The following is a 10,340-nucleotide window of genomic DNA, read 5'->3' on the forward strand; positions in this document are numbered from 1 at the left end:
TTGAGTGGAGGCCCAATGTCCATATGCTACCTTAATACTAAACCTATACATATATGCACATAGATCTATTTCCACATTGTCATATATAAATATATTAACATATGTAAATACCTGTATTTAGACCTCTATAAATGCCCTTTGCCTCCTAGTTCTTTCCTCTATTTCTTTTTACTTTCCTCTTGTCCCACTATCATGCTCAACTTTCATTTGGGTTTCAGTAATTCCTCAGGGTTACATTGCCCTTGATCAAGCCCTACCAGGAAAATGTGTCCACTTTTAATAGTATTCACATACAGTTCAATCTCTAGATTGTAAACTCCACAAGGTCAAAGACCACCTGTCTGTCTGATAACCCACTGAATACTCAGTCTCTCTCAGCCCTTTTCACAGAAAGGGGAACTGTATTTTATTCAAGTCATCTAAGATTTTATCACAAAAGCCCTGGTGGTACAGTTCAAAGCTACCAGTCACATCGTGGGAGAAAGATAAAGAGTAGAAGTTTCAGAAACCCTCGGAGGCAGTTCTACGCTGTCCTGTAGTGTTTCTGAGTCAGAATCAACGCGATGGGAGTGAGTGAAGACTTTACCAGGTTGAATCCAAAACATAAAAGCTAACACTCACAAACTGAGAGGCAAGGGAACAACTGATCCAATATTGATGGCGAGGACGGTGTACGAGGCTTGGCAGGGCTTGATCAAGGGCAATGTAACCAAGAGTAACTACTGAAACCCAAATGAAGGCTGAAGTGGATCAAGTGGACAGTAAAAGGAAATAGAGGAAAGAACTAGGAGGCAAAGGACGTTTATAGAGGTCTAAATACAGGCATGCACATATGTAAACAAGTATAGATCTATGTACATATATGTAAAGGGTTAGTATTAAGGTAACAGATGGTTTCAAGTACTCCCTCAATGCAAGAATACTTTGTTCTATTAAATCGGCATTCCATGATGCTCATCTTCCAGACACGATCACTAAAGACAAAGTAGGTGCATAAGCAAATATGGTGAAGAAAGCTGATGGTGTGCAGCTATCAAAATATCAGTATCGCCTCTCTCACCACTGGTCCTGAAGGGATCATTGCCCTGGATTCCCTGTGTTTCCAGTTCCTATCTGTACCAGTGTACATCCTCTGCTCTAGCCAGATTTGTAAGGTAGAATTCGGATCATGATAGTGGTGGGGGAGGAAGCATTTAGGAACTAGAGGAAAGTTGTACTTTTCATCATTGCTACATTGCACCCTGACTGGCTGGTCTCCTTCCTGCAACCCTTCTGTAAGGGGATGTACAGATGGGTCTTGGGTCCCCAATCTGTACTCCCCCATATTCACAATGATTTGATTTTTTTGTTCTTTGATGCCCGATACCTGATCCTTTCAACACCTCGTGATCACACAGGCTGGTGTGCTTCTTCCATTTGGGCTTTGTTATTTCTGAGCTAGATGGCCGCTTGTTTACCTTCAAGCCTTTAAGACCCCAGATGCTATATATTTTAGTCTTTATTTTTTTTAATAAAGGGCACGTTTGAGGAAGAAGATGAAGATAGTGCTTTAGTTTTGAGATTAAACAGATCCAGGATGTACAAGTCTCAGGTTGTTTTCACAGTTGACCTTTATTCATTTCATTCTTTAGTTGTTTACAGAAAGATGACTGTTATACCTGGGAATGCACATGAACCTGGTGGTAAAGGTCGTACATAATAGGCATTAACAGTACCTGTATGTGTTATTTACTTTCCTAGGTAAGATGCTTTTGCTGTGTGCATTACCAGCTGTGCAAGTGCTCAGGATATGCATACTTCCATGAAATACTAAATATCATTAGGAAAAGTATTTCGTCTGAAAACATCAAGCGAACATTCACACATTAGGAAGACAAGTGCTTTATGTAGCCTAGAAATGATTCCTCCAAACTATAAACCACATGAAGTAGGTGGCAGTTATTGAAATGTCTGGAAAAAATAATAATAGTGTATACTTCATCAAGAGTTCATAAGGATAGGAAGGAGGGAAAAAAAGAAAAATGTGGCTATGTTTATACACACTGATGTAAAAACACAACTTAGTGAAGACAGTATCTCTTCACTAAATTGTTTTCTGATTGTTTTTAATATATAAAAATTCAAAGGTAATTCAGGTGGTAGCCCAGGCAGAGCTGGAGTCATTCATTACTAAGGACTGTACAGGGGGAGTAGAGTATTATGCTAATATTTCAAATTTTTTTTCCTCCAGTGAATCTCAAGTAATTTCTTAGGCTAATATCTATCAAGCGAACACAGTGTCCTTCGGCATAAGTACATTTAAAAAGAATAAAATATTTGCTCCAACTCTTTCCTCACAAATGCAACAAATCATATACCAAAATGACAGAAGCGAAAGAGGAAGGAAAGACTACCTAGAGTTCAGAATTACTACTTGGTGCATAAAACAGCTGATGGTAAAACCTGCCAAAATTTGCAGTCATGTGTGAGTTAAATGGTCTCAACAGTCTTAATACCTCTCAAGGTCATAAGAACTGGGGGCAGGAAAGTTCCACCTTGCCATTTCTCCATTCAGAACCTCAGCTATTTAGGGGGCTTGGGGTCAGTTTGTTGAAGCTTATACCTTATTCCAAAAATGGAAAATCCTCTGGCAAACTGCCTGCAGAGACAGAGCTTGATTTGGTAAGGCACATCTCTTATAAGTAACGCTACGTTTCAAACGGCTTGACTTTCAACTACCATGAACAAAATTGTTTACTTCAGAAACACAAGACAGATACCAAGAGGGTTTTTGAAAGTTGCCATCAAGAGTTTTCCCTGCAGGAAAATTTCAGCAAACAGTGATATTTCCTTGTGTTTTATATTCACAAGGCTAATATTTTAAAAAAAGATCCTAGGGAAGAAAGAAACAGGGCTTGATAACAAAGGGCACTCGTTCCTAGGCTTGATCCCAGCACTCTGAATCAGAAACACTGGAGATGGGGTTTTCCAGATGATTCTGATGCCCACCAGAGGTTTTGAATCCCTGGACTAGGGAGGAAAAAAAGAAAGATGAAGGCAAGAAATGGCAAGCATATATATATATTTACATAGATCTTATATGTATGAGGGGACTTCAAGGAGTTAACAGAAAATTTCCATTTTTCTAATTCCACTTTTCCACAAATGTTTGAAGCCACCTCCAATTGTGTCTGTTCCCATGCTCCCACTCACACACACACTGCGAGGTTCAAAGGGAAAAGCAACTAGGGAATACACAAACCTTAAAAGAAAGAAAAGCCACTGAAATTTTGCCAGGCCCGAAAGGTGTCACAGCACAGGCCCCTACTTCTCTGCTGTTGTTGCTTTGCTTTATCAATGTGGCTCCTAAAGATAAACTCCCAGTAAATAACCTTTTCATATAGAAATTTAACAAAATTATTTATAATACAAAGTCTCTAAAGTCATCTTAAAATAATTGAGATTTTCCTACCTGGTTTTTTTTTTAAGTTTTGAATAAAACCTGAGTCCATTTTTTAAGAGCAGTAATCTATCTAGAATGATCAACTGAAGATCAAGATGGGCCCAAGAAACTCCTGAAGTTGTACACAAAGTTCCTGTATGTGTGAATGTTTTTGGTGGCAATAGGACACATGAAAGGTAGAGACAGGGACATTTGGTCTATGGCTTCTAACTGATTTTCAGAGGGGAACTGAAGCTTCCCAAAGAATTAGGAATTGTTGGCCTATGTGTTAATTTACAATTAGCAACTCAGGCAGGTTATCAGAGTGAAAGAGTAAATGCTTGGGCTGTGGGGCAAGCAAGCAAGGTTCAAATCCCAGCTGAGCCACGGACTGTGACTTTAATTTACTTAAAGTTCCTCATCTCTCTGTCCTGTCTCCAAAGATTGTAGGAAATGGGATAATGCATGTAAAACACTTACCACAGTCTGGCTTATAAAACTCAAAACTCACTGCTGTCAAGTCTGACTCATAGCAACCTTATAGGACAGTAAAAATGCTCCTTTGGGTTTCTGAGGCTGTAATTCTTTCTGGGAGCAGAAACCCTCATGTTTCAAACTGCAGACCTTGTGGTTAATGCATAATGCATGCAATAAATAGTAGTTGTTGTTATTATAATAATACCACTCTCTCTATATGTATATACATATATATGAAACTAGGTACATAATCCTTATTAATCTCTCTGTTTAACTGGTATTTGACCATTTTTACAACTCAAAATGGATACACTTCAAGTTCTTACTGTGGGCTGTGAACACCCCAAGTAGCAAAGTCTGAATGATTGTAGACATTAAAGTTACCATATCTGTTCTTCTTTACCACTCTCCACTGCACAACACCAATAAAAGAACCAGTGCTAATAGCCAAAAGTGTCCCCTGTATTCAAACACTTTATGGCCTCTATACTCATTAGGTTGACTTTAGAAAGTAATCTGTGAGTTCTAGGCCAGTAACTACCATGACCGGTTTGGTGTAAGAGCTTACTTTCTTAAGGGACTTTATTCATTAGATGGCAATCTGAATTCATTCAACTAGAAAAAATATATTCTGTTACTTTTCCTACATCCTTGTGTATAACAAAAGTTAGCAGAGTACAGACTAGGGTCAAAAAGAAATTAGCCATCTTGAAATTATACATGTAAACCACACATACACGCGAGTGCACGCACGCACACACACACAAGTCTCTCCCTCTCAGTGAAAATAGACACTATATTACCAATTTTTTTTCCCCAGGGGAGAGCACGAACATTACCAATTTTTAGCAACTAATGCTCAAAAAGTAAGTCAGTGAAAGAATACCTCAAACTGCTTGACAGACTCCTTCCAAACAACTTTTAAACTAGAAATGAGTATGTGTATGCAAACTATACTTATTAAATAGTAACATTAGTGATATAAGGGAAAATACTCATCATTCCATCTCTTTAAGTGGACAAGCTTCAGAGGCACTTCCAGACTAAAATAGAATAGGAAAAAAGGTCTGGTGGTCTATTTCTGAACATTAGTCAATGGAAATCTCATGGATCACAACAGAACATTGTTTGACCTGTTCGTTTTGACCGACCACCAGGAGGGATCAACTGCTGGAGGAAGATGCTATTATTGGGGAAATAGCGGGCCAGAAAGGGTGAAGGATAGACAGGTACACGAGGCACAGTGATCAACTCCAGCATACCAGCAATCATGAGGATGGCTTTTCATTAATTGGTACATACAGTGTCTGTGTCCAGTCAGAGTATTTGGCTAATCCACATCTAAGAATAACTAATAATTCTGAGAAACTAATTTTAGTCCACTCTAGGTTACTATGAGTTGGAATCATACTATAGCAGTGGGGGGTTTTGAAAAGGTCGTGGAACTTGGAAAAGAGCTTACCTGTATCTAACAAACTCCTAAAGAAGACATAGATGATCAAGTCCACTCTAATTTAAAGCTGATAACTCACCACCATAAGTACATCAGAGGTTAGAAGCCATTTTAAGGGCTGCCTCTGCAATAAATAATAAATTAAAGGAAAAGAAAAATAGCCCGGTTAAGACTTTAAGCCAGTAGTCTTCAACCTCTGGTGCGCATCAGAATCACCAAAGGCTTTTCCAATACATAAGTGGCTTCAAGAATTCCATTTTCCAAAACCTTTTTGTATTTGCCCAGTAACCATTGAAGACCAGATAGTTAAGTTACTCTACTGTGGGGCCAAAGGGAAAGTTCTGCTTGGTCCTACGGAGTCCCTTCAGTCCAAATCAATTAGATGGTGGGGAGACCATGGAGTCACGCATATGTGCATGGAGGCTCTGGTGAACATTACAGCTTGATAAACATTCCCCTTGTTTCTGGCAACTTCATTATTTGGAAACACTAGTGTACACTTATTTTCCCCCAATACGATTATTTGGTTTCATCTTGCAAATGAAACCAGGCATGCACAAAGAGCATCACATTACATGCACAACAGGAGCAGCATCTGAAAGCTGTGGTCTTAACTCAGCAGAAAAGAGCACAACTGAGTCACAGGATTTGAGACCCTTCAATTTAATGAACACAAGAAAGATGACTGGAAGCCACTTTCTAAGTAGGGGTTTAGGAACATACTGAGGCTTTATGACATCAAGAATTGAACAAAGAAAGCCTACATCATCTGCCCTTCTAGGCATGTGATACAAGAGTGTTTTAGGAGGCTATTTTCCATTTACATCTTCAATAAATACCCCTTACGTTTAAAGGAAGATCCAGCAGTTCCCCAGAGCAACAAGGAAAGAATGCTTCAGTGTTTCTGAGCGGCCTCATTTGCCTGATGCATGACTGTTACAGGTACATTTCCCTATGACACCCTAAATCAGCTTTCACATTTGCATATTCCAGCTTTCCACCAGAATGTTCATCTTAAGAATCACAGGTGGTTGCTTAGTAAATCAAGGGTTCCCAGAAGATTAGATATCATAATGCTGCTTGAAATTTGCAGCTCCACTTTGCCAGCCTGTTTGAATGCTGACGACTCCAAGGTGGGTCCCAAAATTATAAATCTCACTATTGCAGAAGAGTGCTATTCTATTTTAGTACCTTTAACTCTTACTCTGTGTAAAGAAAAAAAATGCTATTTCTAAGCTTTCCGTTAAAAAGTCTAGCAAACATTGTAGCAGGTCTTCTTCTTGCAGTAAAACCAGTTTCAGAAAAACATCGAATGCTCTCCAGGCTAATTTAGACGAGCAGATTTACACTGCCTAACACAAACTAGCACAGTCCTTTCAGAATTACACGCAGGCACACACGCACAACCTCTGGCTAACGGATTCAAACTCGTGATTTAATTTGATCCACAGGCAAACTTCTGACAAATAACAGATCAATGACAGTTCTGAGGGTGTAAACAATGACAGGCAGGGGCAGTCTCTGGAATCCGTTCCACCCAGGTCCCAGTCCTTGCCTGGGTCGGGTCCACCTAGTGCGGGGACATTGGGCAAATTAGCCTAATCTCTCGGGGCCTCAATGTGCTCATCTGAGCAATGGAGGTCGTAGGAACCGCGGCCTGCGCGTCCCTTTGTCGTGAAGGAGAAAGACGATCGAGGGAACGCATTTTCACGATGTCCAGGGCACCGAGCACAGGGCTCCAGCAACGTTTGCTGCTGTTCTCAGTTAAGCGGGCCGCGACCGCTGCCCGAATTCAGCACACACCCAGCAAAACTCTGGAACAGGAATCACAAAGGAAGAGCTTTAATCTCCAGAGGTTTGTCGGGCTGCAAGCGCTTCGTCCCCCTCCGGTTCCTCAAATGAATGAATGAGCGCCCAGGAGCCGCTCGGCAAATCGCTCTCCCAAGAATCTTCCCTGCTGAAGGTAACTGTCTTTCAACGTCAATTAAGCACCCACAAGTACACCCGGAGCGAAGACACTCCACTCATGCAAATGTGAGGGGCGACACCGAGTCCCCGGCGAGTCCCCGATGCCCACAGGCAGCGTCCATTCATTCCCCCCCTCGACCTCCGACCCGCCCCCCCAAGGCCTACCACCCCCTCGTATCCCTAGACCCCAGCCCTTCCGGGCCCGCCGGGGGTCTCGCCTCCGTCCTCCGCAAATGGCGAGAACCTGTCACCCCGCCCCCCCCCAAAAGCGAGGGGTTGATAAAGGGGCCCATCTCACCCCTGCCCTCATCACGGCGGCCCGGAGGTGCAGCTGTCCCCTCCGCTGCGAAGAAGCCGGCAAAGGGTCGGCCTGGCCTGCCTCTGCTCCCCAGGAGCCCGCCAGTTCCCGCAGGGCCCCGCCGGAGACAGCGCGTACTAACACCGAGGGGAAAGGTCCCCGAACCCCCTTTCTCCGCTTCCCTCCCCACCAAGAGAGCCGCTTCTCCCTCCACATACAGGATCCCAGAGTGGGGTCGGGGTGCCAGGGCTGCCCGGAAAAGCCCCTCTGAAAACGAGGGGGAGACACCCCCATACTCACCAACCGTCTCCTCCCCCTCAGCTGTTTACCTCACAGTTCCTCCAGCCTACAGGGCGCCGCCATCTTGACGTACAGCACCTCCCCCCGTCGTGAACTGTCTACGGTAGGTGGCAGCTTCCGCCACGAAAAAGAGTCCCCAGCGGGGCCTCGCCTCCTGCTCAAACCAAACAGTCGTTTGCAGCACTCAGTATCTCTATCGGACCAAAGAGGCCGTTGCACTTAGGGTTGACTATGCTATCTGGTCAAGAAAGAATCAAAAGGAGGTTTTTTTTAAGTTAGGGGGCGGAGTCAGGCGGAAGGATCCCAGAAACAGGCTTCTGAGAGATCTTGTGACTCCGAGGGAGGCAGAAAGAAGGACCGGCGCGGCGGGCGGAGCCAGGCGAAAACCCGGAGAGGCGGGGCAGAGCGGGACCACCACGTGACCGAGCTGAGCGGGACCACGTGACCGAGCTGAGCGGGAGGGGGCTGTGGAAGAGGAATTATTCCTGGGATAAACAAGTTCGCCTTGGCTGGGTGTGGTTGCTTTGCCTTTCTACCTTTGCTCCGTGCCGTTTCTTCTCTTCGCAGTCCCGGTGCCTCCAGGGACTCCCCGTGTGGGGTCACAGAGCTGTAACCTTATTTCCCAAAGAACCAAGGGGGTACACGTGGTGAAGGAGCTGTTTTTGAACCTTAGAGGAGTTGCACCTCACCTAGAAACAGAGTTAAAAGCTGGGCAAAGGCCCTTTCCTTTGCAAAATAGGTGCAATGGCCCCACTTCTGGGACACCTTGAAGAATCAAACTGGCTCCTGCCTTCCAATCACGATATCTATGGAAAATCAGAGGAGGCAGCTGCACAATCATAAAAGTTGTATTTCACGTCCTCTCTGCGCAGACCGGGACAAAGCTTCAAACCCTTACAGCCCCAGTTTCTTCCGCTTTGAAATGGACATGAGAACTTCCTTCAAGGAGGTGCCGAAGAAAGTACGGAATGTGCTCACTAGAGGTTGGCCCTTATGTGAAAGAGGATGTATTCATTATTAAGGAGTGCAAAGCCATTTAGGGAGAGGGGACAAGAGTGAGATGAAGTCAACAGTACCTGAAAGGCCTTTCCAACAAATGGGTACTACTGGACTGGGTTTTTCAGAAAAGTTGGGTCTTAACGGAAGAGGCATGGAGATGTGGTTGGAAAAAGGCAAGCATTCTAGACATCGGGACCTAATGTAAGGCAGCGGTGACTCCATGGGGAAAGCCGGCAGTGACACTAAAGGCGGGAGCACCTGAAGGCAAGAGCAATGCTGTGTGAGTACAGCACACCGCACAAACCTTTTGCATAAGGACAGCAAGTTTTGTCATGGGAACCAATTGGGTCACAATGCAAAGCAGCCTATGATGAGGAGCAAATGTGTGCGTGGCCAGCTTAGGGATGCTCTCAGAATTCTAAGATCCGACAAAGGTCCAGGACCTTTGTGAGAAACTAGAAACATTGGGCTGCTAACTATAAAGTCTGGAGCTCTGGTGGTGTATTTCGAATGCGTTGGGCTGCTGTCTGCATCATCAGCAGTTCAAAACCAGCAGCAGTTCCACGAGAGAAAGACTGGGCTTTCTACTCCAGTAAACCGATACAGTCTTAGAAATTCACAGGGGTTCACGATGAGTCAACATGGACTCTGATTTCTAAGGTAACCATGAGATCAGTGGCTCAGGGGTTCTAAACCACCAGGTATTTCTTGAGAGAAAGATGAGGCTGTTGCCTCTCCTAAAGATTTACAGGCTTAGAAACCCTGTACCTGGCCACTACTTGAGTCAGGGTTGACTTGATGACAGTGGACTTGTTTCTGGTTTTGCAGCCATCCCTGCCCCTCGGGCTCATTGCCCAGGCTGGATTTCAGCCCCTGTTCATCTATCTGCAACCTTTGTAAGCACAGGCCTTGGGAGACAGGCTGATCTGGAAGGTGGGAATTCAGCTGGAGAGACATCAGTTGAACTCTTCAGATTAATCTTCATAGAGGCATTGGAAGAAGCCAGAAGTTGTAGAGTAACAACACGCGTGTCTGTTAGTGTGCTAACTGTGCCCTCACTGTCTTACCCACAACAATTGGTAAGTCCCGTCAAGTCCAATCCAGTTCATAGAGACCCTAGGTATAACAGAATGAAACAGAATGTGCGGTCCTGACAGTTATGTTTGAGCCCATTTTTGCAATCACTGTGTAAATTCATCTCATCGAAGGCCTTCCTCTTTTTCACTGCCCTTTACTAAGCATGATATCCTTTTCCAGCGACTGGTCTCTCCTGACAACATGTCCAAAGTATGTGAAGCTAAATCTCACCATCCTCGCTTCTAAGGAGTTTTCTGGCTGTATTTCTTCCGAGATAATTTGGTGGTTGTCATGGCAGTCCAAGGTACTTTCAGCAGTCTTCACCATAATTCAAATGCATTGATTCT

The 10,340-nt window shown here is 43.9% G+C and overlaps 1 protein-coding gene across 2 annotated transcripts in view; it reads right to left on the reverse strand.

Moving 5' to 3' along the window:
- The window catches only part of TSC1 (TSC complex subunit 1), a 78,278-nt gene extending 70,300 nt beyond the window's left edge, over positions 1–7,978 (reverse strand). For both annotated transcript variants that reach the window (XM_004713232.2, XM_045288502.1), the window contains exon 1: positions 7,918–7,978. The gene's annotated coding sequence lies outside the window, so the exon portion shown is untranslated. The remainder of the gene's footprint in view (positions 1–7,917) is intronic.
- Positions 7,979–10,340: the final 2,362 nt, after the last annotated feature.

Source organism: Echinops telfairi, unplaced genomic scaffold, assembly GCF_000313985.2.
Source record: "Echinops telfairi isolate 266 unplaced genomic scaffold, ASM31398v2 ScPeMD7_22;HRSCAF=79, whole genome shotgun sequence".
Classification (NCBI taxonomy): domain Eukaryota; kingdom Metazoa; phylum Chordata; class Mammalia; order Afrosoricida; family Tenrecidae; genus Echinops; species Echinops telfairi.